Source organism: Electrona antarctica, assembly GCF_951216825.1.
Source record: "Electrona antarctica genome assembly, chromosome: 3".
Taxonomy (NCBI): Eukaryota; Metazoa; Chordata; class Actinopteri; order Myctophiformes; family Myctophidae; genus Electrona; species Electrona antarctica.
The window spans coordinates 1,317,413-1,341,529 of record NC_136808.1 but is presented as its reverse complement, the minus strand read 5'-3'; the positions used below and the strand labels follow the sequence as shown (position 1 = coordinate 1,341,529).

The 24,117-nt window shown below is 43.0% G+C and overlaps 1 pseudogene across 1 annotated transcript; it reads left to right on the top strand.

Moving 5' to 3' along the window:
- The first annotated feature begins 160 nt into the window (after positions 1-160).
- On the top strand, positions 161-23,501 carry LOC306920075 (threonine--tRNA ligase 1, cytoplasmic-like; annotated as a pseudogene). Its single transcript, XR_013792506.1, has 17 exons — positions 161-532; positions 3,842-3,949; positions 4,126-4,313; positions 5,185-5,308; positions 5,920-6,044; positions 6,927-7,044; positions 7,496-7,560; positions 7,676-7,754; positions 10,335-10,481; positions 12,381-12,479; positions 17,153-17,319; positions 17,849-18,011; positions 18,275-18,412; positions 19,478-19,555; positions 19,656-19,756; positions 20,396-20,510; positions 22,715-23,501. The product of XR_013792506.1 is annotated as a threonine--tRNA ligase 1, cytoplasmic-like (transcript).
- The last annotated feature ends 616 nt before the right edge of the window (positions 23,502-24,117 follow it).

Sequence of the window (24,117 nt, the reverse complement as noted above, 5' to 3'; positions counted from 1 at the left end):
CTGTCGGTTGAAATTCATTTTAAAAGGCAGACATATGAATTAAATAATTTGTTATTGGTCTTTAAGAATGTAATTAAGAACATCAATGTAAACTGTTTGGGGTTCTAAAATGTGAGCGACACAGTCGTCAACAACAACCACAACAACACAGGAGGGCGCTGTTCTCCCCCACGCAGCTGATCAAGACGTTTGTTTCTTTCTCCAAGAGATTTTAAAGATGGCGGAGTGCATGGCTGCACGCCTGGCCGCACAGGAGCACCAAATTCAGCTCCTCACTAAGGAGATAACGAGTCTTCGTGACGGCCTGGTGAACGGAGGTCTGAATATCGCCTGTGTCCCCGTCCCCGTCGTCTCCCCGGAGCTGGAGAGCCTCCGCAGCGAGAATGAGAAGCTCACATACCGGCTGGTGCACCTCCGCCGAGGTCTGCAGGCAGAGCTGCAGCTGGAGGCCCAGCAGCGGCAGTCACCAGCAGCCACTGTCACTGTCAAAGCTCCACATAGGAACACTAGCAAGAACCCACCAGATAACAAGGTAGAGGAACGCGGCAACGCCTCCTGGCTAGATCTGTTTACTTCTGTTATTGTACCACGTCATTATAATAATATAATTATCTAATATAAGGAAAAGTAGTAATAAGAATGCAGCTGCTGACTACTCTCTCTTTGCCACGCCCCCTGGCTACTCTACTCCCCCTTTCTAGAAATAGCAGTGACACCCTGTGTTACCCATAGACATATATACATAGACGCCCCTTCCGGCTCTGAGGCGTGTGTCAAAATTGAAGGCACTATTTTCCCGACATTCCTTGCGAAGAATAGCGGAAGCAAAGCGGAAACTTGTCAAGCTTCCGCGTGCGTAACATAAGTCCCGGAAAAGACGCGCTGTGATTGGCCAGTAGTCACTTGAGTGACAGCGAGAGACATGGAGGATTCACATGAGTGACGTCACTCGGGCAGCGACGCAGTCGCCTTCAGCAAATGCCTTCAGCACTTCTAAATAAGAAAGCTGCGGAGAACTGTTGCTTTGTGTTCACTCTTTTAATGTTTTCTGTTAGTAATCTAATCCCCCCTGGCTCTGATGTTGTATTGTTAATAACTTTGTTGTTTGTGTTTGTTTTTTGTCTTGTTTTGTAATGTATATTGTCATGACTGTTATAAAGATTTGTTAAAAAAAAAAAAAGCCTTCAGCACTGCACTTCCGCCTTCATTGGGATACACGTCGCTCCAATGAACTGCAGCGGCAAATGAGGCGTCTATGTATATATGTCTATGGTGTTACCCAGTGCCACAACCATGCAGACCAAGGGTGTTTGCTTTGAATTCTCTATTTGAGCGACCACATATCAAACAAAATGTGGATGCTGGCAAATACTGTGGCATGGTCATGCTGGACCTCAAAGGCGTTTGACACCTAGCTCCTTTCGGAACCCTACGTTAAAGTTTCTGACATTTTGATGACTTTACGTAGGGTTCCTTATCATCGACTTCAAGCGACATGGGATGCAATCTGATTTACCCTGACTTACCCCTGTGCTGCGGTGTGGGTGTCACGCTGACATATTCCAAAAGAAGCATATGAACGCTATAGGAGACAACGAACCTTCTGACCCCCCCCCCCGCGAACGGCTCAGAAGCCGTTAAGTATTTTTAATGTTTGTACGACCGTTTTGGCAGCTCTGAAATTCTCTCTTGTTGACATCCCATTGTACCGCCTCCAGCATCTCGGTTGGCTAGCTGCGCCTCCCTACGCGCCTCGTAGGCGCAGCTAGCCAACCGAGATGTCAACAAGGAGGGACCGAAGAGAGAATTTCAGAGCTGCCAAAGGTTCGTTGTCTCCTATAGCGTTCATATGCTTCTTTTGGAATATGTCAGTGTGACACCCACACCGCAGCACAGGGGTAAATCAGGGTAAATCAGATTGCATCCCATGTCGCTTGAAGCCGGTGATACCGGACCCTACGGGTTAGGGGTCCAAAGGAGCTCAACCCGGGGGGTCCGGAGACGGGCTATTTGACACCGTGAACCACTCCATACTGGTTAACAAGCTAAAAGCAATTGGTTTTGAACTTTTGATAGCATTTTGGGCCTATGGCTCCCTGGCTATTTTTGGTGTCGTCCACAGTTTAACAGTTTTGTATTGAGTTGTGCTTGAAATGTACTGTAATTCTCCAATCTGTTAATAAACACTTCAATCAATCAATCAATTGCATCATGTTCTCTTGGGCTTGGCACCTTTTAATAATAATAGTAGATTAGTTGCGACCGAAGGTCACAGTTAACTATGGAATCGTGCATTTCCTGTCACGTGACAGCAGGGATGGAACATGTGACATCATCAGGGATGGAGATCCCTGATCATGTCATCAATATTAAGCCCATATGTGGAGATCCCTGATGTCATCAATATTGTTCAACAACTCTACATCTGACCTCAAACCCTTAGATCTCCATATATATAGAGCTGACCTGTTCTGACATTCCATATGTTGATCCTATGGAATGGCCCGGTAGCCAGCGAAAACTGGGAGTTCTCAACAGGCCCGAAAATTAAGATCTTACTCCCCATGCCAAAGCACCAGCGCTTGTCCAGTAGTCTGCTGTCACCCAGGCGGATATGTTGATCTGACCCCCATTCTAAAGTGCCAGCGCTCACCAAGCAGTCTGCTGTCACCCAGGCGGATGTGTGCACGTGACCTCTTCCTTTAGGGCGAGGTCGCTTCTCGCCCTCAGGCGTCTTACTGGTAGTATGCATTGTTCATTTGTCCCCTCTGGGATATTCATCTTCACAGTCTGTTACTCTGTTCCAACAGAAAACACATAACCATAATGCACAAAACAACATAGCACATAACCCATAATGCCAAGACAATACATGAAGTCCCCAGAATACACAGAACCATCATATCAGCTAGCCACAAGTAACTCTAAGATCCTATTTTTAATATCTGGAAACTAGATTTGCAATACCAATTACCAACCTTTGACAGCACAGAAGTCCTATCTGATTGTATTGGGCGGCTGTGGCTCAGGAGGTAGAGCAGGTCGTCCAATGATCCATGGGTCGGCGGTTCGAATCCCGACAGACACTGAACCCTACATTGCCTCCAATGAGTCGGTCGGTGTGAGCTTGCCACCATTGGTGTGGGAAGTGAGGACGCTGGCGTCGACTGTTCGCCGCTTCACCTCCCAATGTATGAATGAATGAATCATTGTAAGCGCTTTGAGTAGGCACGTAGTGCATAGAAAAGCGCTATAAAAATGCAATTCATTATTAGATAGGACTACGTTAAACTCACCAACATTAATTTGCAACTGTACGGAAAGCTTGAATTATCCTTTATCTGCAAGTGTTTGTTTCAAAGAAATCCACCATAGACATATGAACTACTTTCTATCAATAAATTCGGTGCAGGTGATTGCAGTGTTGCAAGTGTTAAAGTTTGGAAGCGCTCGTTGGAAATCACTCAACGTTCTTAATCTTGCATACCACCTGTTTCAAAATTGCACATAATGCAGAAGGCAGCAGGAGACAGGACATTGCGTTATTGAAAACAAGTGCTTCCAAACAGGCAGAAAGTAGCTCATAATAATTATGTCTACAGTGGATATTTATGAAACAAACACTTTGCAGATAGAGGATAATTCAAGCTTTCCGTACAGCTGCAATGTTCGTGAGTTTAACGTTGTTTATATTGTTTAAATACAATCAGAGCAGTGCTAAATGTGTGATAACTTTATTGTTTAATGTTTTGTACTTTTGTACTAATGAAATGTGATGTGGTGTTGATTATGTTTATCATACAAATTAAATTGATATACGTTATGCACGTGCTCTTAACAGGTGGTGATCCCTAATGCCAGGCCAGGTGACAAGCCAGCTGACAAGGGCAAGAAGGAAAAGAAGGACAATAAGGACAATAAAGGACAGGAAGCCGGAGGTGGAAAAAAAGTGTGTTCAACTACTACACCATCACATAGAATCCTTCTCTACATCCACCAACTGCTTGCTTGTGTTCATATTAACCAAATAATCCCCATATAATTCCTTGTATGATAAATATTGAAAATAGCAGATCTACAATCGTGCGCGCGTGTGTGACTCATTCTCGTGTGTTGTGTCCCCAGGTGAAGCCATTGCCTGGCTACATAGCAGAGCGACTGAGTATGTACGAGGAGCTGAAGAAGGAGAGCGATGCCCTGCAGGCGAGAAGAGCTGCGGACGGAAAGCCAATCACTATTGAGCTTCCGGACGGTCGCAAAGTGGAGGGACTGGCCTGGGTCAGCACCCCCTACCAGCTAGCCTGTGGTATCAGGTATTGTAGGACACCTGCTGGATATGTTTTTTTTTGTCTAATAGATGTTTTGACCACAATGGAAACAAGTCCCCTTTTAGCCTTAATCTTAATGTCTGACTGTACCACATGCTGTTTATTTTTTACTCAATTATTACATCAATCAATCAAGAATGTCTTGATTGTTAGTAACAATTAGATGTTCATTCTATCTAGTCATTATTGTATCTATAGTGGGCATTACAATTTACAATTGTGGAATTTAGCAGACTGTAGCGCCTCCACTTTACGATAAATGTATGAAATTTGGCACACAGTTAGAGCATGCCATAAGGAACATTTTTGGCTATAGGGCCATCGCAGATTTGTCCTGTGGTGACCATGACAGCCATTTTCCAAAATGGCCATCACCTGCTGTTATTTTACAAATTCAGGTTCTAGACCACCTAGGATCTTGATTCTGGTGACTAATTTACATTTTCAAGGATGAGGAATACACTGGTACTATTTAGATTTGTCCTGTGACCATTGCAGCCAGTTATAGACCACTTAGGATCTTCCTTATGGCATGCTTTAATAGAGACAGTGTAATCAGTGTAATCTAGGATCATAGGTGAACCTAGCATCAGTCTAAGTATAATTATCAAAACATAAATGATAAATGATATGTATATTGACACTATTGGATGCCAGGTCAAATTAATGAACCTGGCATCTGTCTACATTCTAACTAATCCCCCCCCCCCCATCTTGTGTTAATGATATAGCCACTGCTCCTAATGGGTAAATGCAGAGAACAAAATTCTACGTACAATACATGTGCAAAATGTACTGTAGCAAATACTCCCACAACAAAAAGCTCTTTCAGACACTAATGTGTTTTGTCGATTAGTCAGGGCCTTGCCGACAACGCAGTGATTTCTCGGGTGAGTGGGGAGCTGTGGGACCTGGACAGACCTTTGGAGAAAAACTGCTCTCTGGAGATTCTCCGCTTTGACAACGAGGATGCCCAGGCGGTGAGTAGGACTGACGCAGTGCTTTGGTGAGAAGTGGGCAGTGAAAATGTGTTGTGTAGCTTAATAACAATGTTAAGTGTGTGTGCGTGCGTGCGTGCGTGCGTGCGTGCGTGCGTGCGTGCGTGCATGCGTGCGTGCGTGCGTGCGTGCGTGCGTGCGTTTTTAGGAGGAAATCACTCTGTGGCCCTCCAATTAAAATCAACCGTAAATGGCACTCCTCTGTAGTTCACCGAATAAGAGCTCGTACCACATAAAAAGGGCTCTATTATACTAATAGTCCTTGTCTCTATTCACTCTCTGACTAAAATAAAGCATAATGAATCACGATCACAACCTGTGCTATGTTCAATGTCAGTGTTTTAAAATGTTTTTGTCAAAAGATATGGATGTTTTGGATGAATGTTAGAGAACATATTCCAGTGTGCTCCAGCTGAACAATCTGAGTGACCTTTCAATTTATTTATTACAGTTTTCAGTGAAATAATTGAATTTATTTCAGCAGTGACGTTTCTGTGTTAAATAACACAATTCCAACTAACTAGGTAATTGCATCCATTTTAACATGAGGAGCATCATCTAATTTGACAGTGTCATTTTTTTTCGTCTTTCAGGTATACTGGCACTCCAGTGCTCACATCCTGGGGGAAGCAATGGAGTGTTACTATGGAGGCTGCTTATGTTATGGACCCCCCATTGAGAATGGCTTCTACTATGACATGTACATGGATGAGCACACGTAAGCAAAGTACAATCACCATAAAGCCTGAGTTATACTCACAACCCGACGCTCTGTGACATGTTGTGAGCTTGTAGATCGCCTATTTCTGGTGATGCGCAATGCCGGCGCACAACTAAGGATAAATCAGGCATAAGCATTTTCTTGACTGCTAAGTGAGATACTAAACACAGGATGGTGAGTGTGTGTCTCATGCAGAGCACACTGTGTGCCCAATGATGTTTTAGCAGGGCTGCAGACCAGGAGTGGATTATTAGAAGAACCTGGTCAGTGCAGAATTCTGGTCCGACTGCAAAACCTGCAGGTCTCATTTATTGAGTTATTTACTGTAATTAACGCGTATTTATCCCAGTTGATGCTGTTGTTTCCACTTTCCTTTTCCACAGAATTAATTTATATAATTTAGCAAACATATAGTTTGCAGAATCAGAGTATATTGTCTCTGTCGGGTAGAAACCTCATATGTCCAAAAACTGTTACCTTTCAGAATTCAAATTCAAAAGTACAAGCTTCACTTGGCACCACATTTCAAGCCTACTACACACATTCAAGTGCTACTTTTTTGTTTTTTTGGCTTTCGCCTTTATTTTATATTTTTTTATAGAGGGACAGACAGTAGGCTGACAGGAAATGGGGAGAGATGGGGGGGTGACATGCAGTAAAGGCCGTCGGGATCGGGAGTCGAACCCGCGGCACACTGCTAGACATGGACTACCGGCCAAGGTGCCTGGACTGCTGAGCCACGGCCCAGCCTACTTTTGATGTTTTTGTGTGACGCTATAGTCTGATCAAAAAGGGTGTTCATTTACGGGCAAAAACAGTTAAAATATGGAGATAAGATATTTCTTCGCGACAGCGACAATATGTTATATGTTGTTCTAGGAGTGTGTCCAGCAATGAATTTGGGGACCTGGAGACACTGTGTAAGGCCGTGGTGAAGGACAAACAGGCTTTCGAGAGGCTGGAGGTCAGCAAGGAGACACTTCTGAAGATGTTTAAGGTGAGAAACCCATTCTTGCACAACCTGTCCGGTTCCTGCAATGCTCTGGAAATCTTTGGAATAAAATATGACATTACTTCCATCTCTTATAATAATGGATAATAATAATGAACATTATATAGCACTTTAAAAAAAACAAATTTACAAAGTGCTTCACGGACATGGAAACGGAATGAAACAATGGTGCAAATAAAAATATATGCAATGCAATCAAGAAATGGGAACAGAAGAGAATGTATAAAGTCTGTATATTTATCAAAGCATAAAAATAAAAGATGATGATGATGTAGTCACAAACAATTTTTTGCCTATGATGCCATTCAAAATGTGTAAGGAATCCAGAACAATATGATATTGAAATGAAAAACAATATATTTTTTATATAATTCTTTGCCTATGATGGCATTCCTCTACTCGGAATGTCTCTTAATGTGAGCCATTTGTCTTTTAGTACAACACATTCAAGTGTCGCATTCTGAACGAGAAAGTCACCACACCCACTACCACTGTCTACAGGTTAGTGAGTCAGTGATATTACTGAGATGGCTTGATTTAATCCAGAGAACACATGATTTAATTGTTTCCGCACAGTGGAACTGCCATTTCTAATAGAATTTTTCACAATCTACAGGTGCGGACCTTTGATTGACCTGTGCAGGGGACCCCATGTCAGACACACTGGAAAGATTAAAGCCATGAAGATCTACAAGGTAAGTGAATGAGACTGGGTTGTCTTTTGAACCACTTGTCTACGTTGACAAATTAAACTGCCCAGCGATTATGCTCCAACGTTGACTTGTTTTAACTCATTCTATATAACTGAAGCGTTGATGATAGCGTTTGTTATGGATGAATTAAAATAACATTGCGGTAGACATTTTAATTACATAGCCACTTTTACTTCCGGTTTCTGGCCCGTGAGATTTTCGCCTTCAAAATAAGACATAAGAAATATTGTGGCATTGGGTGAATTAAACGATAATTTATTCTGGCATTGAATGTGTCGGGAACGCACTCCAAACGAACAAGACCTTTGTTTAGATTCAGAAAGTTTTTGTATTGAGTTGTGCTTGAAATGTACTGTAATTCTGCAAACTGTTAATCAATACTTCAATCAATCAATCAATCAATCAGAAGGGCTTGCTGAATCGAAGAAAGAAAGAAAAGAAAGGTGTTTGAAGCCTAACACACACCGTCTGTGAACGCCGCCCGTCAAAACAGCCGCCTCCGTTATTTTCAATGAACCTATCCCACCCCGGCGGCGTCAGACGCGCGCTGGCGCGCGTTCACGCCTCGCCTGACGCTCCGATACGCCGCTGTTCTATTTTCCAGGCGTTGCCACGCGGCCTCCATCCGGGAATCCGTGGGCGTGGCTGCGCACCCGCTTCACAGACGGTGTGTGTTGGGCTTTATACTGCCCCAGAACTCGGTTCCAAGTCACACCAGTTGGTCAGAAATCTGTGTGACCAGTATCTACTGTTCCTAAGCAACAACAACAAAAAGGATATTTAACAGATGATGTCCAGCATGGAATTAACATGCTGGCATCTAGCACGCTGTACTACACGATAATTCCCCCCATCTATGCCAATTATTACATGTTTACAAGCAAGTACAACATGTACGTTCAATACAACATATAATCTAGGATTCAGTATACTGTAGACTATGTGGGCAATATTCAGTGCTATAGTCATTAGCTCTTTTACATTAAGTAGTACAGACATGGAATTGGAGAGCACTGTTGTTCTGCTGCACTCGAGCCTCGGCATCCCTATTCTGCGGGGGAACATTTGCCGAAAATAGCAGATGTATTTTCAACAAAGATATTTGGTGTAGAGGGAAAACAAAGCTTGCCAAGTACAGTTGAAACCCAGGTCCATTTTACTAAGAGTAGCAGGTTTAAGTGGTTAAACAGCACACGTAGTCGCAGAGTCAAATTGACATCCATGTAAAAGGCACAGTTGACTTGGGAAGATGGGTGTGATATGGTCTGCTCTCCTCACCCTCCCTGCCCGGCTTCCCTCCCCCGAACACGGGCCAAATGATGCCTAACAAAGCCGGATGCACCACGGTGGATTCGAACCCTCAACCTCTGCGGTGGTGGGCAGGCACTTTACCACCCAAGGAATGTCTCCTTCAGAGTATTTCTGATCACACAAACACATTCATGTGTCACTATGATTACAGTCACTGTGATTAGTTACTGTGTTTACAGGCTATTTGTACAGGCTTACACAGTTGTCCTGGAGTGTCTGTGAATGTGCTCTGCTGTAGTTAGAAGGACTGTGTTTAGAAACAAATATCACTAGATGTGGATGCTCTAGTCTAGTGGTACACTTCTGATTCTGGAATGGCAGCATGCTATGTAAAATCTGACATGGGGCTTTTTTGTCGTTCTGTGTAAAAATGTGTTAATGCTGTGTGTGTGTGTGTGTGTAGGTCAGGTATCATAACATACAGTATCTATGAGATATGACTTCAAATATGGGCACGGTTTCCCCCCAATCAGAGGCACAAGAAATGTAGCGCTGATTGGTCCAGCGGTTTGTGAGACTAGCTCCAGACACTGACACACATACACAGACAGATGGACCGACCCCCCTATAGATGCCTTGCCTCTGAGGAACCATGCCAAAGGTTTGGACCTTCTCTCTCTCCGTCCGTCCGTCCATCCGTCCGTCCGTCTGTCTGTCCAGTGAGCCAACATGCACAATATCAGCTGCTGTGCATATTCCCTCAAGTTATAGAGTGAACAGAAGAATATAAAGGCCCTGATACATTGAAAGCGTCAGACATGCATGTCATCAGACTGTGGTCTTTCAGAGCTCTGCTCTATTTTGGAGCATCAACGATTAGGACAGCCAGAGACCAAGTGAAATAGAAGTACAGTGCGTACTCCTGGTGTCTGTGCGTGTGTGCTTTGTGATGTAGGTGTTTTGGTACCTTTTAGTCAGTGCAACGCACTTTAAAAGCCTGTGAAATATTTCTATGCCTTGAATGACACATGGATGAGAGGAGTGCTACAAGTGGACGGTTTATTTTCTGACTTCTGCCAGTGCCACAGGGAGCAGTGAGGGACATTGCAGATGGTACATGTACAGAGGACTAAATGCAAAAGGCCAAATGATTATACATGAGATGATTATGAAACCAAAAGGCTGACAAACGAGCCTATACAGTAAATAACACAGCCCACACCCCGACTTTGTATTATATATATCCCCGGTCCGGACTAAAAACTAAAATGACACTGATGGTTTTGCGGTTTTACCATGTGTCATCACCAGAACTCCTCTACCTACTGGGAGGGGCGTTCTGACATGGAGACCCTGCAGAGGATCTATGGGATCTCCTTCCCCGACTCCAAGATGCTCAAGGAGTGGGAACGCTTCCAGGAAGAGGCCAAGAACAGAGACCACCGCAAGATCGGAAAAGTGAGTATTATTATTAGTGCACTGGCTTTCAAACGTTTATAACGTTTATATAAAAATAGCCGAAAGGCACACCTGTATTTCAATGTGCTGTGAGCTGTGAGCTTGTAGATCAGGGGTATTCAACTAGATTAGGTCCGGGGCCACAACTGTAGAATGATTGTGTGTGGAGGGCCACACAGCGTGCGAGCGAAGCGCACATTTTTTTGGATTCTACAAATGCATTTTGTGTTCAAACACAAAGATTTATGTAGACTAATACATTTGTGCACAGTATGAGCACAGGGTGATATGTCTATACAAGTATATGCTATACCTTAGAATAGACCTATTTGACAGAACGAGCGTCAACGAGCATACACACTGACACACACACACACACACGCTGCAGGAGTGTCTAATTTCTCTCCAAACGCCCTTGAATATAATAGAATATAATTTAGGATTACTGTCATTATGATAATCTAGCACTTTATATATCGCACACATCATACCTGTAACTTTCTCTCTTAAAAAAAAAAGGGTTTTCCAAGGGCCACTAGGGGGCGCTCCACGGGCCGCATTTGGCCCGTGGAGCGCCAGTTGAAGAGCCCTGTGGGTATCGTTTGGGGATAAAGTTTGCGCGCGTCTACCTGTTACTTCTCTGACACAGCGCAGTTCAAAGTCAGCCAGTCAATAGTGGGACACCTGCTGCAGTTGATTTTTTAAACTTTCGACTTCTCCTAATCAGAATCGACTGATTTTTTTAACTTTCGACTTCTCCTAATCTGAATCGACTTGTGTTAATGACATTGATAAATCGATGCATCGATTTCTTTTGTGAATGCCCTACTGTATACCACTTTTATCTTACTGCACAGATATAGCGCCTGCAATATGGCGTCTACGTACATTATGTCTCTGGTTTGACACCGGTTGAGGGTGCGAGGCCTCCACTTATCACTCCACTGATGACATGTGATTAATTAATTGACTCAGCTGGTTGCCCAGGCTGAATCTGTTGTCACCATGGGAGAAACAGACGGCAGCTCTGATTCAAATGCTTTCCATCACCCCCCAAACCAAGGCCTCCTTTGGTGAAAGCCCGTAAGGAGGGCCATGTTCTTTTAACCCATTTTGGACTGAGGCATCTTCTAAAAAGCCTTCTAAATCCTGACCTAAGTTTTCTGAAAAACTTCAAATATTTATATAGCAGCATCAAATATTTTACATTTTTGAATACTGTACAGAACCCCAAGAGGGGTTCCCGTCCAGGAGGGTTATAACACCAAAAGGGGTTCCCGCCCCACATGGAACCATGCCATATTAGGCGAAAATAGCAGCTCTACAAGCTCAAGTGTCTTGATACGTTGTGAGCTTGCCTTGTAGAGCAGCTATTTTCAACTCAGAGATTTGATGTAGAGTAAGGAGCCTACTAGTATAGATCCTGGGGGACCCCAGTCAACAAAGTATTGTTTATAGGGTTTAAGTGGTTAAAGATGGTTCTCTGGTACAGCCCCAAACCAACAATAGTAATTTCTGTTAGATTTCAATTAGTGATTTAAATACATGTGTACCTTTTTATTATAACCACAGCAGTGGTTCTCAAAGTGGAGTCCAGGGACCACCAGGGTTCTTTAGGGGGTTTCTAAATGGACCACCTAGTGAGGGAAGAAGGCTCAAAGTCATGAGTCACATTTGGACACAACGCTGTTGCGAGGACATGGATTGCATACCAGACGTGTGTGCGTGCGTGTGTGTGTGCGTGCGAAGTACTGCGAACCTTCTGGCCTGTCAGTTCAGCTGGTATTTGTACAGTGAGTACGCGTGTTGATTAGGTGGCTCCCCCGCTGTGTGGAGAGGAGTTTGTGGACACTTTGTATCTGTGAAGTCATTAACACGTCCTTCTGTCTCTGTCCACAGGATCAAGAACTGTTCTTCTTCCATGATCTCAGCCCCGGAAGCTGCTTCTTCCTGCCACGGGGAGCCTACATCTACAACACCCTCACAGAGTTCATCAGGGTAGGACTGCTTGACTACACAACCCTTAACGCACGAGTAGGACTGCTTGATTACACAACCCTTAACGCACTAGTAGGACTGCTTGACTACACAACCCTTAATGCATAAGTAGGACTGCTTGATTACACAACCCTGCCTTAACACATGAGTTCACAGGGGCATAGGAAGCAGGAGGGGGGGAACATGTTCCCTCCAATAATAAACAGGGGTACCCCTGCTGGCCCGGGCCACCGGCGTGGTGGTTCAGGCACCCTAGACTGCAATGCCAGCCTGACAGCGTGTCGCAGGTTTGAATCCCAATCCTGATGACCTTTGCTGCGTGTCACTTCCCATCTCTCTCCCCATTTCCAGTCAGTCTACTGTCCTATCAATAAAGCCATAAAAGCCCCAAAAAAGTCAACTAGTCATTTATGTGTGCTAATTTGATTGGAAGGTAATGTAATGTAATTGCCGGAAATGTATCCTCCAAACTATTTATTTTCAGGATTCCAATTTAAGATTTATTTTTTGGCCTTCACCTTTTGTCTTTTTTATTGATAGAGGGATAGATGAAAGTAGTCTTGACAGGAAACGGGGAGAGTGGTTAGGGGGGGGGGGGGGGGGGGGGGGGGAGGGTGACACGCAGTTAAGGCCGTCGGGATCGTGAGTCGAACCCGCGGCACACTGCCAGACTTGACCACCAGCCAAGGTGCCCAGACAGCTACGCCAGCCGCCCGGGACCAGGATTCCAATTTAAAAGCAGCAAAAGTAGCAGATTTACAAGCTCAAAATGTGCCACGCCACGTTTCGAGCTTGCGGATCTGCTACTTTTGACGCTCTTGTGTGATGCTGTAGTAAAATCAAGTAGGGCATTAATTTACGATTTTTACGACAGCAACGATATTATACATTTTCATGTAATATCGTACTTTTTTTAAGTGGTGCAACCACTTCCTTAAGTGACTGTGTGTGGGTTGGTGGGTGGCTGGCTGGGTGCCTGGGTGTCTGGGTGTGAGCACGAAAACAGCATGGTTGTGGTTAAACTCTAAAAGGACACAGATGCCTTCACAGTTGCAATGGGTTAACAACGATTTCAGCCATATGTTTTTAAAATTGACAATGTAATCAAGAAAGCGAGGATTGCACTTTTTTTTTGTTAAACTTGACATTTAAGACAAGAGCATGCAAGTCATTTAGTAAACCCGGATACACAACTTGTGCAGTCTGAATGGCTGGATAAGTGATTATTTTACCACCTACTCTGTACTCAGGACTCATGGAGGGTCCAGACAGTGCCACACTTTAAACCACATTTGTCACAGCCACAGTCACATTTGATGATGAATCAAGTCCTCAAGGACCCTAACCCTGTGTTTAACATGGACCAGTACATCTTGATAGACTTTGTGGTTTGTCGTGGAGCAATATTATATATGATAAAACTTTGTTTGTAGAATGACCCAAGGAAATACAAAATCTGTTAAGAGGATAAAACCAGAAAAAAGCACTAAGACTTATAAGGGTCCTCCAAGACATACAGATATACATTTCTATGCAAAATAAAATAAATCATATTCACTGTTGTATACATTGAAAAAGTGTACATTATAGAAAACCTGTGTGAAGTGAGGGGCACTCTTATCATCGTACATCATCATGACGTAACATGTCGATTTGCTCGTCCACATATGACGTAAATTCTCCATTCATTGTCAATGGGAATTTAATGTTTGTGTAAGACGAAAATCTACACTAATGGATAAGATATTTTTTTTGGCCTTTTTATCTTTATTGATAGGGTACAGTAATTAGACAGGCTTTATACATTTTACAAAGAATATTGCGTTTAGATTTTGATTACTCTCAATAATTCAACATAAAAAAAACATATCAATTTAAATGTATTTAATTGTGGAACCACCTACATACATTCTTAAAAATAGTCTGTACAGGGGGGAATTAAAAAACAAAAAAAAAGTATCTTTATTCAAAGGTAAAAGTCTGTTTCGGTAGTGACAAATGTTGGGAGAGGAAAGAGATTCCAATAAATTATTAAAATACAATATGATAATTGAGTGTGCCTTTTACTAAATATGTGTCCCTTAGATCTGGTGCAACATGAATATGGTAAAAGTTTTTCCAAAATAGCTTACAAATTTCACACAATTTCCAACTATGAATTTGAACCAATTCAGTAGAATGGCCCATATATATATATATATACACACACACACACACACACACACACACACACACACACACACACACACACACACACACACACACACACACACACACACACACACACACACACACACTGTATAGTGTGTGTGTGTGTGTGTGTGTGTGTGTGTGTATATATATATATATATATATATAAGGAGGTGAAAAAAAGGAAACCAAAATAAGCATCACCCACCAAAACCCTGCTTAAGTCATCCAACGAACAGTACAGTACAGACAACAGAAATGTGCATGACAATCTAGTGTCAACCACTAGGAAGGCAAGGAAGTGCTGTGGTTGACCCCACTTGGCAGCCATTTCGCTTATAGTTTTCCTTCAGTGGGCCAACAAGTCAAACAAACTACACACCAGAAAACACTCACTCCTGTCAGCTGCGCACAGCCCCGCAATACAACATGGGGAAATTGACTTTCCCCATGTTAATTGCTGCTGGCTACAACACATATGAAACGAATGTGTGTGACTGTGCCCTTAGGTCAGCCTTATGCGGCCTGCAGTGTTTTTTTTGTTTTTTTCCCTGCCTTTGTTTTTAACCTGAACCGGCAAACTAAGACTGACAGAGTGACATACTCTTTTAAATGTTTTTTTTTTTTGTGGCTTTCGCCTTTATTTTATATTTTTTATGGAGGGACAGACAGTAGGCTGACAGGAAATGGGGAGAGAGATGGGGGAGTGACATGCAGTAAAGGTCGTCGGGATCGGGAATCGAACCCGTGGCACACTGCCAGACTGGATCACCAGCCAAGGTGCCTGGACCACTGAGCCACGGCCCAGGCCAGAGTGACAGACTCACGGGAGCGAATACATAGTCCACACACCCCGTGGAGGCGTGGACAAGATAATCAATTGTTGGTGTTGCAGCCCTGAACTGTTGATAGACTTGTCTGACCTGTCTACATTATTGCTGATTGCTGTGAGTGCAGAGTCGGACCATGTTGAAAGAACATCCTGGGCCTTCTATTTATTTGATCAGCCCAAAACATTGTGTTTATTGTCATGATTTGTCACAACAAGAGTTGGCTTTGTCCGCGGCGTAAACATCTTTAAATAAATACTTCTCTGGTATTCTTTGGGAGCCATTTGAACAAGAACCCCTTTAGAATCTATTAAAGGGCCTCTTGTTCAAATGGCTCAGATATAACCTTGCTGCAGTGACTCACATGTTTTTCCCAGACATTTTCTTTTGTTCCTCACAGTAATGTACCTACTCATAGCCAGAGACATAAAAGGGCCGCAATAAGAATCTTTAATTGCTTTTCTCAGAAGAGGAATTTCAACCATAAGAAAACAAGTGCATCACGTGGTACCACGCTTGGTGGTACGCCCTTTTGTTAAACTGAGGTTTGAGACTAATGTCCCTTGGGAGCCACCAAGTTTAAAGACAACAGACTGTCCTCGTACAGTGTAATTGATGCACTGAGGAAGCCACATGCCAAAACACATTTTTTTCTGGTGTGGCCAAAAATAAAGTTTTTTTCTATACTCACTTCTATTTACTTACAGTAGTTGGAATTTGCAATTATAATTATTTTTAATTGAAGTACAAAATGTACTACGTTTAAAAGTCATTCCGTGTTCGCATGGGGAATTTCCATAGAAACGTTACATGGAAATTTCCATATTTTCCTTTGAGTTGCTTACAAGTCGGTATGTAGCTCTTGGCAGATCCTACCATACTGAATGACTGCCATCATAGGACCTAAGCCTCATACAGCGACAGGGTCTTGACTTGTACCACCCCGACTGATTTTCATGGGAGAAAATGGTGCATTTATTATAGCGCCTTTATCCAAGGCACTTTACATTGTGCATTACCCATTCACACACACATTCATACACCAATGGCGGAGGAAACCATAGAAGACAATTTACAATTTAGGCATTTAGCAGACGCTAAATGCCTAAATCGCTCTTAATCCAGAGCGATTTACATTAAGCAATAACAAAAGCATGGCATACATCACATATATAAAAAAGTAGTTATCATGAATCATGTGTAAACTAAGAACGTAACAGTGGAGTATCTATGTAAACTATACATGATACTATACTATATAATATATTATACATGTGTACTATGACTACATAAAATGCAATTCTAGAGCTGTCTACGTAACAAGCTATAAGTCTGTTTAAAATACTATCTAAGTCTACATAATGTGCTATCTAAGGGGCTAGGCTAGGGCAAGTGCTACGGGCCATGGTGGAGTCTGAAGAGGTGGGTTTTCAGACTACGGCGGAAGTCTGAAAACCCACCTTTTCAGACTCCACCATGGCCCGTAGCACTTGCCCTAGCCTAGGCACCAACCTGCTCATCGGTAGCAATTAGGGGTTCAGAGTCTTGCTCAAGGACACTTCGACACACATTCAGGGGGAGCCTGGGATCGAACTGGGAACCTTCCGGTTCCCATCAGGCGCTTTTGTCTGAAAGGTCTGTCTCTCTCCTCAGGAGGAGTACTGTAGACGAGGTTTCCAGGAAGTGGCCACCCCCAACATCTATAACAGTACGCTGTGGGAGACGTCGGGCCACTGGCAGCACTACAGCGAGAACATCTTCTCCTTCCCTGTGGAGGATGACATCTTTGCACTGAAGCCAATGAACTGCCCCGGACACTGGTACATTAACCCATTTTGACCGATTGTTAACACAATTTGTGCCCAAGACGTCTCCAGATGTCCTAGGAATTATAATAAATGGCTTCTAAACAGTTTTCTGAAAAACCTCATGTTTCTATGTCAGTGATCAACTTTTTTCATGTCAATGATCCCCAGGATTATCTGTATTTGGCTGCGGACCCCCATCTGAAAATATGTAGTTCCAGGGACCCCCCCAGAAGCAAAGATTTGAGTTTAAAACGTTCGCTCTGAAATAATATTCAAAGAGTTGCGCCACATTTTCGAAAATGGCAGATCTACAAGCTCATAGTGTGGCACTCTGTGCATATTTCAATGTATAATACATTGTATTGTGCCAGTTTAACCACTTCCAATCCCTCATCTCTATTTTGTGAATGTCATTATTGTCTATATTGTTTAAATGAATAACCTTTCCTGTCGACTGTGAACTGAGAATTATAATAACCCCCCTCTTTATCTTTAACACCCCCCCCCCCCCCCTTCTTTATCTACTCTTTCTCTGTGTCAGTCTGATGTTCAGCCACAGACCTCGGTCGTGGAGGGAGCTTCCTCTGAGGCTGGCAGACTTTGGAGTCCTCCACAGAAATGAACTGTCTGGAACCTTAACTGGCCTGACCAGAGTGCGGCGCTTCCAGCAAGATGATGCCCACATCTTCTGCACAATGGATCAGGTGACTCAGACTGTACCGCTGTAAATCTACATAACTCCTACTGCACCATGGATCAGGTGACTGTACCACTGTAAAGCTAATGTTCATAACTCCTACTCCTCTTGTGACCTGAAGTACTACTGGGTTTCACACTGCAGTTTTCAGGCAATATTTACTCTGAACTGAGATACCTAGGTTTCTGACCCCTCTCTCTCTCTCTCTCTCTCTCTCTCTCTCTCTCTCCTCCCCCCGTCCCCCCGTACCTCCCCTCTTGTGTCCTACAGATTGAGTCTGAGATGAAAGGCTGTCTCGACTTCCTGCGCTGCGTCTACCATGTGTTTGGCTTCTCCTTCCAGCTTCACCTGTCCACTCGCCCAGAAAAGTACCTCGGTGACATTGCTGTGTGGGATCAGGCTGAGAAGGTACTGTAGTACACAGTTTAATCAGGGTCCAACACCAGCCAAAAATCATTATTTTTAAAAATTATGTTAACCCATTAAAACGGGGAAGCATCTGTCATTTTAGATTTTAGCTATATACAGTATATATATATATATGGGGTCTGTGGACAAACGCATATCATTTTGGGGTCCTTGGCACAAAAGAAGTTTGAGAGCTTAGTTTAGAAAACATTTGTAGAATCAGCCTCAGGTCTTAATGGGTTAACAGTAACACTCAAACTTACTGTACTGTTCATGAGAGCACACACACAGAACTCTTTAGCGGCCACCAGTACATTTCTGTTCTGCAGTGGTCTACACATCAATGATGCGTCCCCGTTTTTACTACCCCGTTTCGCACCAGTAAGAGGAGGGAGGGGCGGGATGCAAGGCGACGGCCCTAGTTACAGTTAGTTATCATGAAAACTCCTACATTTGATCATCCATTTATTCCATGAGATTAGACCGACCATAAGAGTATTTTATGGTTTTATCCAGAATGAAAACATTCTCTGAGGTAAATTTCCCATAATAGCCTATAGCCACTATATTGTTTTACTTAATATGCTACTGGCTGTATTCTTCTTGGAAAAATATAAAAAGATACTCCTATGGAAAGACTATATTATTTTACTTATATTGACTGTTGTGAATTAGCAAACTGGACATTGTGACTGAATGTTTTGTGTTGGGCTTATGTTTTCGCCGAAGTTTTTATTTGTGTTGTTTCAGTCATAAGCGCAGCTCCGTTTAGTTGTGCTTCACGTTCCACAGCCGTCTGCCTTGACTTCTGTGTGTGCTGACTGCGGCGGGCCCGGTGTGGGATAGCCCCTCCCTCCCCTCACTGGTGCGAAACGGGGTAGTAAAAACGGGGAAGCATTAATGACTTGTGCTTGATTTGTTTGTTTCCCAACTTGCATTTGATCCTCAGGAAATTGCTTGCAAACAAACAAATTCAAGCACCTGTGTGTGACTGAAGTAGCTACTTCATAGTCCCACACAGGTACTTGAATCAGATTTAAATTATTTATTTCTCCTCTGTGGCAGCAACTGGAGAACAGCTTGAATGAGTTTGGGGAGCCATGGAAACTCAACCCAGGAGATGGTGCTTTTTATGGACCCAAGGTCTGTGTGATTTCTCTGTATTTCCTCTCCCTTAAATTAAAATATATTCAAATCAGTGAGCGGGCTCAGCCAGCTAAACATAATACATGCTGTTTTTCAGATTGACATTAAGATCAAAGATGCGATTGGATGCTACCATCAGTGTGCAACTATTCAGCTGGACTTCCAGCTTCCAATCCGCTTCAATCTGACATTTGTGGGGTGAGTCAGCCCTAATCAAACCAATGAAACCATTGACACGTTATTATGGGAAAATGTTAATATTCCAGACCGGGTGAAGTGTACAATTTATTGAAGAACATTCAAGCATAAAAACAGAATAACAGCAGAATAATCTCAGAACTCCTGGCCTTCTGACCTGGGCTGGCATCTTGCATCTACACTGAGATTCTCTCCCTAAATGGTGATAAATATGAACTGGATGTACTACTACATGATATTACATTATATCATAATGCTTACTGGTTAACTTAAGAACGTCCATGTATGTATACCAGTGTATTTACTAAAACAGATATTGCTAACGAAGAGTTTAGGTTTAGCAGTCCATGGGCGATGTCAGATGGGACAGTTGCAGTCAAGTCAAACTAGCACTTTGGGTTTTGGTGTGAGAGAATTCATTTAGAATATGTTGTTCTACAAGGTTGAGCATAAGTAGTATAAATACACATTTGACAGTCTATACTGTAAATGAATTGAGAGGTTCTAGACAAGCTATTTTCCTTTCATATATTTCATACAAATCGCACAATAGGAATCAGGACTTGCACATTCTTTCAGTCGTGAGATTTTATATTGCCTTAATCCATGTGTTTTATGAGTGGTATGTGTTGCTGTCAGTTGTGTAAGCAGTTTGTGGAGGCTGGCTTCATGGCAGATGCTGACTTGGACTCCAGCTGCCTGCTCAACAAGAAAATCCGCAATGCTCAGTTGGCACAGTGCAACTTTATTCTGGGTAAGGAAGATTGTCGCCATTATGCCATTACATGAGCACTGACTGACAGCAATTGGGTCGACTGTAACTACCCACTACAGTCAGGGTCATTCTTTTTTTCAATTTATTTCCAGAACATTCATGATTTATTGTCTCCACCAGGCCGAAGGCATGGGGAGAGAGTATGTTTTGCACTCCGTCCGTTCAAGGTTCAAGTTTATTTAGTGTCCCCGAAGGGCAAATTGGGTTGCAGCATAGACGGTACATTAAACAATGAAACAGTACAAATAAACAAACGGTTCACTTGGCAGATACCAAAGTACAAAGGTGCACATAACCATTAAAGTGCAGGTGTTAAAGTGCTATGCGATAGGTCATAGAAAGTGCGTGTGCATAGACATTAGGCACGAGACCAATACAGTAAAAAGTAAAAGTGCTTATCATAAGATTATCTCCTAGATCTACCCACAGCAGCATTTAGTGTGCAAATAGAGACAGGGACAAAGGAATGTTTGTGCCTGTTTTTTGTGGCACAGGGGGCTCGCAAGCGAAGGCCGGATGGGAGAAGGATGTATTCTCCGTGTAGTGGTTGAGCAGCATCAGATCGGATACACAGGGCTTTGTTAAGCACCTGTTTCTTAAAGATCTGGTCTAGGCTGTTCATTTGTGAGCCAATTATTTTACAATTTTCCCTAGGGAATTCTTGTCTCTGATGCAGAGATTACCATACCAACAGATAATCGAGAAAGAAATGACGGACTCGATGTAGGCACTGTAAAACAGTTTCATCAGAGTCTTGTCGACATTGAACTTAGCCAATTTCCTTAGACAGTACAGGCGTTGTTGACCTTTTTTATACATCACTCACATCAGTATTTAGGTCGAATTTCAGCTTGTCATCAATAATTGTGCCTAGATATTTGTAGCTGGGTACAATATCTACAGTCTGTCCATTGACACTCTTCTGGGGGGATTGTGGGGAACGTCTCTTCTGGGGGGATTGTGGGGAACGTCTAAAATCTATGTATGTAGCTGTATGGTATTAAATGCTGAGGAAAAATCAATAAAGAGCAGCCTGGCATGGGTTTTACTACCTTCAAGGTGTTTGTGCAGGAGATTAAGTAAGGTGGCAAGTGCATCTTGAACACCCCTTCCAGCCCTATACGCAGACTGGAGGGGGTCCAGTAGGCACTCAGTTTTTGCCACGAGCTCGGAGCTCCGTGTCTGTGTCCGTCCATCTGTTACCAGCTAATCTCCGGCACCGTTAACCCGGTTGATGCCAAATTTTGCACACACACTCCCTGGATGCCAACGATGAACCTCTGCACAAATATTCCAGAACGGCCGGTTATAGCGCCACTAGGAGGCCGACTTTTGATATTGCTCCTCCATATTTTGTCCAAAAATCCCGCAAATCATTACACACTATCTCTATAGTCATGTGTTCAAGCCGGATCTGTCCGATATTTCATATTCCATCCTAATTGGCTAACATTGGCTTTCGAAGTTGGCAGGATTGGCCCGTTTTGAACAAAAAACCTCAAATCATGAACGCAGCGTGCAATTTACGTGAAATCTTTCACAGACTTTCCTACTAGGCTGAGGAATATATCCCACCCTTTTCACATTTGCCTGTTATAGCGCCACCAACAGGTGGATTTTTGCAAAACACATTTTTGGAACAAAATGCCTCAAATCATGAATGAAGCGTGCAATTTATGTGAAATCTTTCACAGACTTTCCTACTAGGCTGAGGAATATATCTCACCCTTTTCACATTGGCCTGTTATAGCGCCACCAACAGGTGGATTTTTGCAAAACACATTTTTGGAACAAAATGCCATCCAAGGCGTAAGAAGAAATGGCACCCTTTTCACATTGGCCTATTATAGCGCCACCTGGAGGCCACAACCTGACTTGCCCTGGTGGAGACCTGTGCCCCGAGGGGCACTTTTTCTAGTTTCAATGTAGATTGCATTTGTAAACAAAGTACTGTAGTATGTAGTTTGATTTGAAGGCAAATGTGATTCCTAACCTTGCAACCCAGCCACCCACAGTGTAGGTGGCTATTTGATGGAAATCATGAACCATGATGAGTGAGGATCAAGCTACTTCAATGTTGATTACATTTGTATTCTAAAATTATTTTAATTTGAATATAAATTGTTTCCTAACCCTCTGTCTGTCTGTAAGTCAACATTGAAATGCTCTGTGTGTTCTGACAGTGGTTGGCGAGAAGGAGAGGCTGACTAACGCTGTCAACGTGCGTACGAGGGACAACAAGGTCCATGGAGAGCTGTCTGTCACCGAGGTGCTGTCCCGCCTCACCCTGCTCAAGCAGGCCCGCTGTCAGAACGCTGAGGAGGAGTTCTGAGACACATGATGGCAGAATGGAACACACACACTTCTGATCTGTTTAGGACACTTGTACTAACGGTACCTGACTGTCATATGTGAAATTTGTGAATGGAGCACTGAAGGGAGATGTGATGGAACACGCAATTGTAGTATTGGGGTAAAGGGAAACAAAAAAAGAAGGAAGACGAGTTTGGGGGATGTGTAAAAGTTGAACAGCCAAGGATAAGGAATGAGCTGAGGAGAGGCCTGTGTCTATAGATTCTGTATCCATAGTGATTTTGCCAAGATCACACAATGGTTTAAAGCAGGGGTCTTCAACATGGGGTCCACTTGTTGTTTTGTTTTGGCCAGCTGCTTGAACATGGTCACTAGTGACTGTAGTAACGACCTAGTGGAAACTTTTTCATCATTGGCTGCCTCTAGGCTGCCTCTAAGCCAATGGGAGACTTATCCATAAAACCCATAGTCTGAACGGCATAAAACCCATACTTTGAAGTCCGAACGCCGCAACGTGATTGGCTGCATACTCTGAACACTGCATCGTAAAGCCGTGAGCTGAGCAGAGGCTGCGGCACACAAACTGATTATGGATGTTCATAATCGAGAATTTGCTGCAGGTGGCAATTATGACTGAGACATTCTTGTTTTACATTGACCACTTCAACCCTGGCATCCCTATTTTGAGGTGGAAATTAGCTGAAAATGCCTCGTGCTGTGAGGTGGCTATTTTTGGCAAAAAAACCCCCATAAAAACAAAAATCAAAAGTACAGAGCCATGGCTCAAGTCAAGAGTAAAGGTTCAAGTGCATCAGGAAAAACTTTTAAATATATGAAAAAGTGGAGCTCTCTCTCAGCTAAGGGGTCCTTGGTCTGAATACCCCTGGTTTAAAGTATTTGCTCTCATCTTGTTTGGCACTATATTTCTACTGAATCTTGCAATTTAGCATTAAGAAAGGACCAGATGTGTTGAACAATTCTGTTACAGTTAGAATCCTTAGAAGGATGGTGAGTTCATACGGTATATCAGGATAATGTACTATGGAAATGTTTGTTAGGTTGTAATTGAAGCTATGTGAATGTAAGATTGACTTTTTTTGAAGGTATGTGAATGTAAGAATGACTTTTTTTCCATCAAGTCCGTCCCGGCCCTTGGTGGTTGGCACAATCTTCAAATAAAAACAATGCCTCATTCAATCAGACTCATATGAACTCTGAGCTCTTGCACTTTAAACACTAAACCATAATACAGTATATATTTATCTCCTTTATA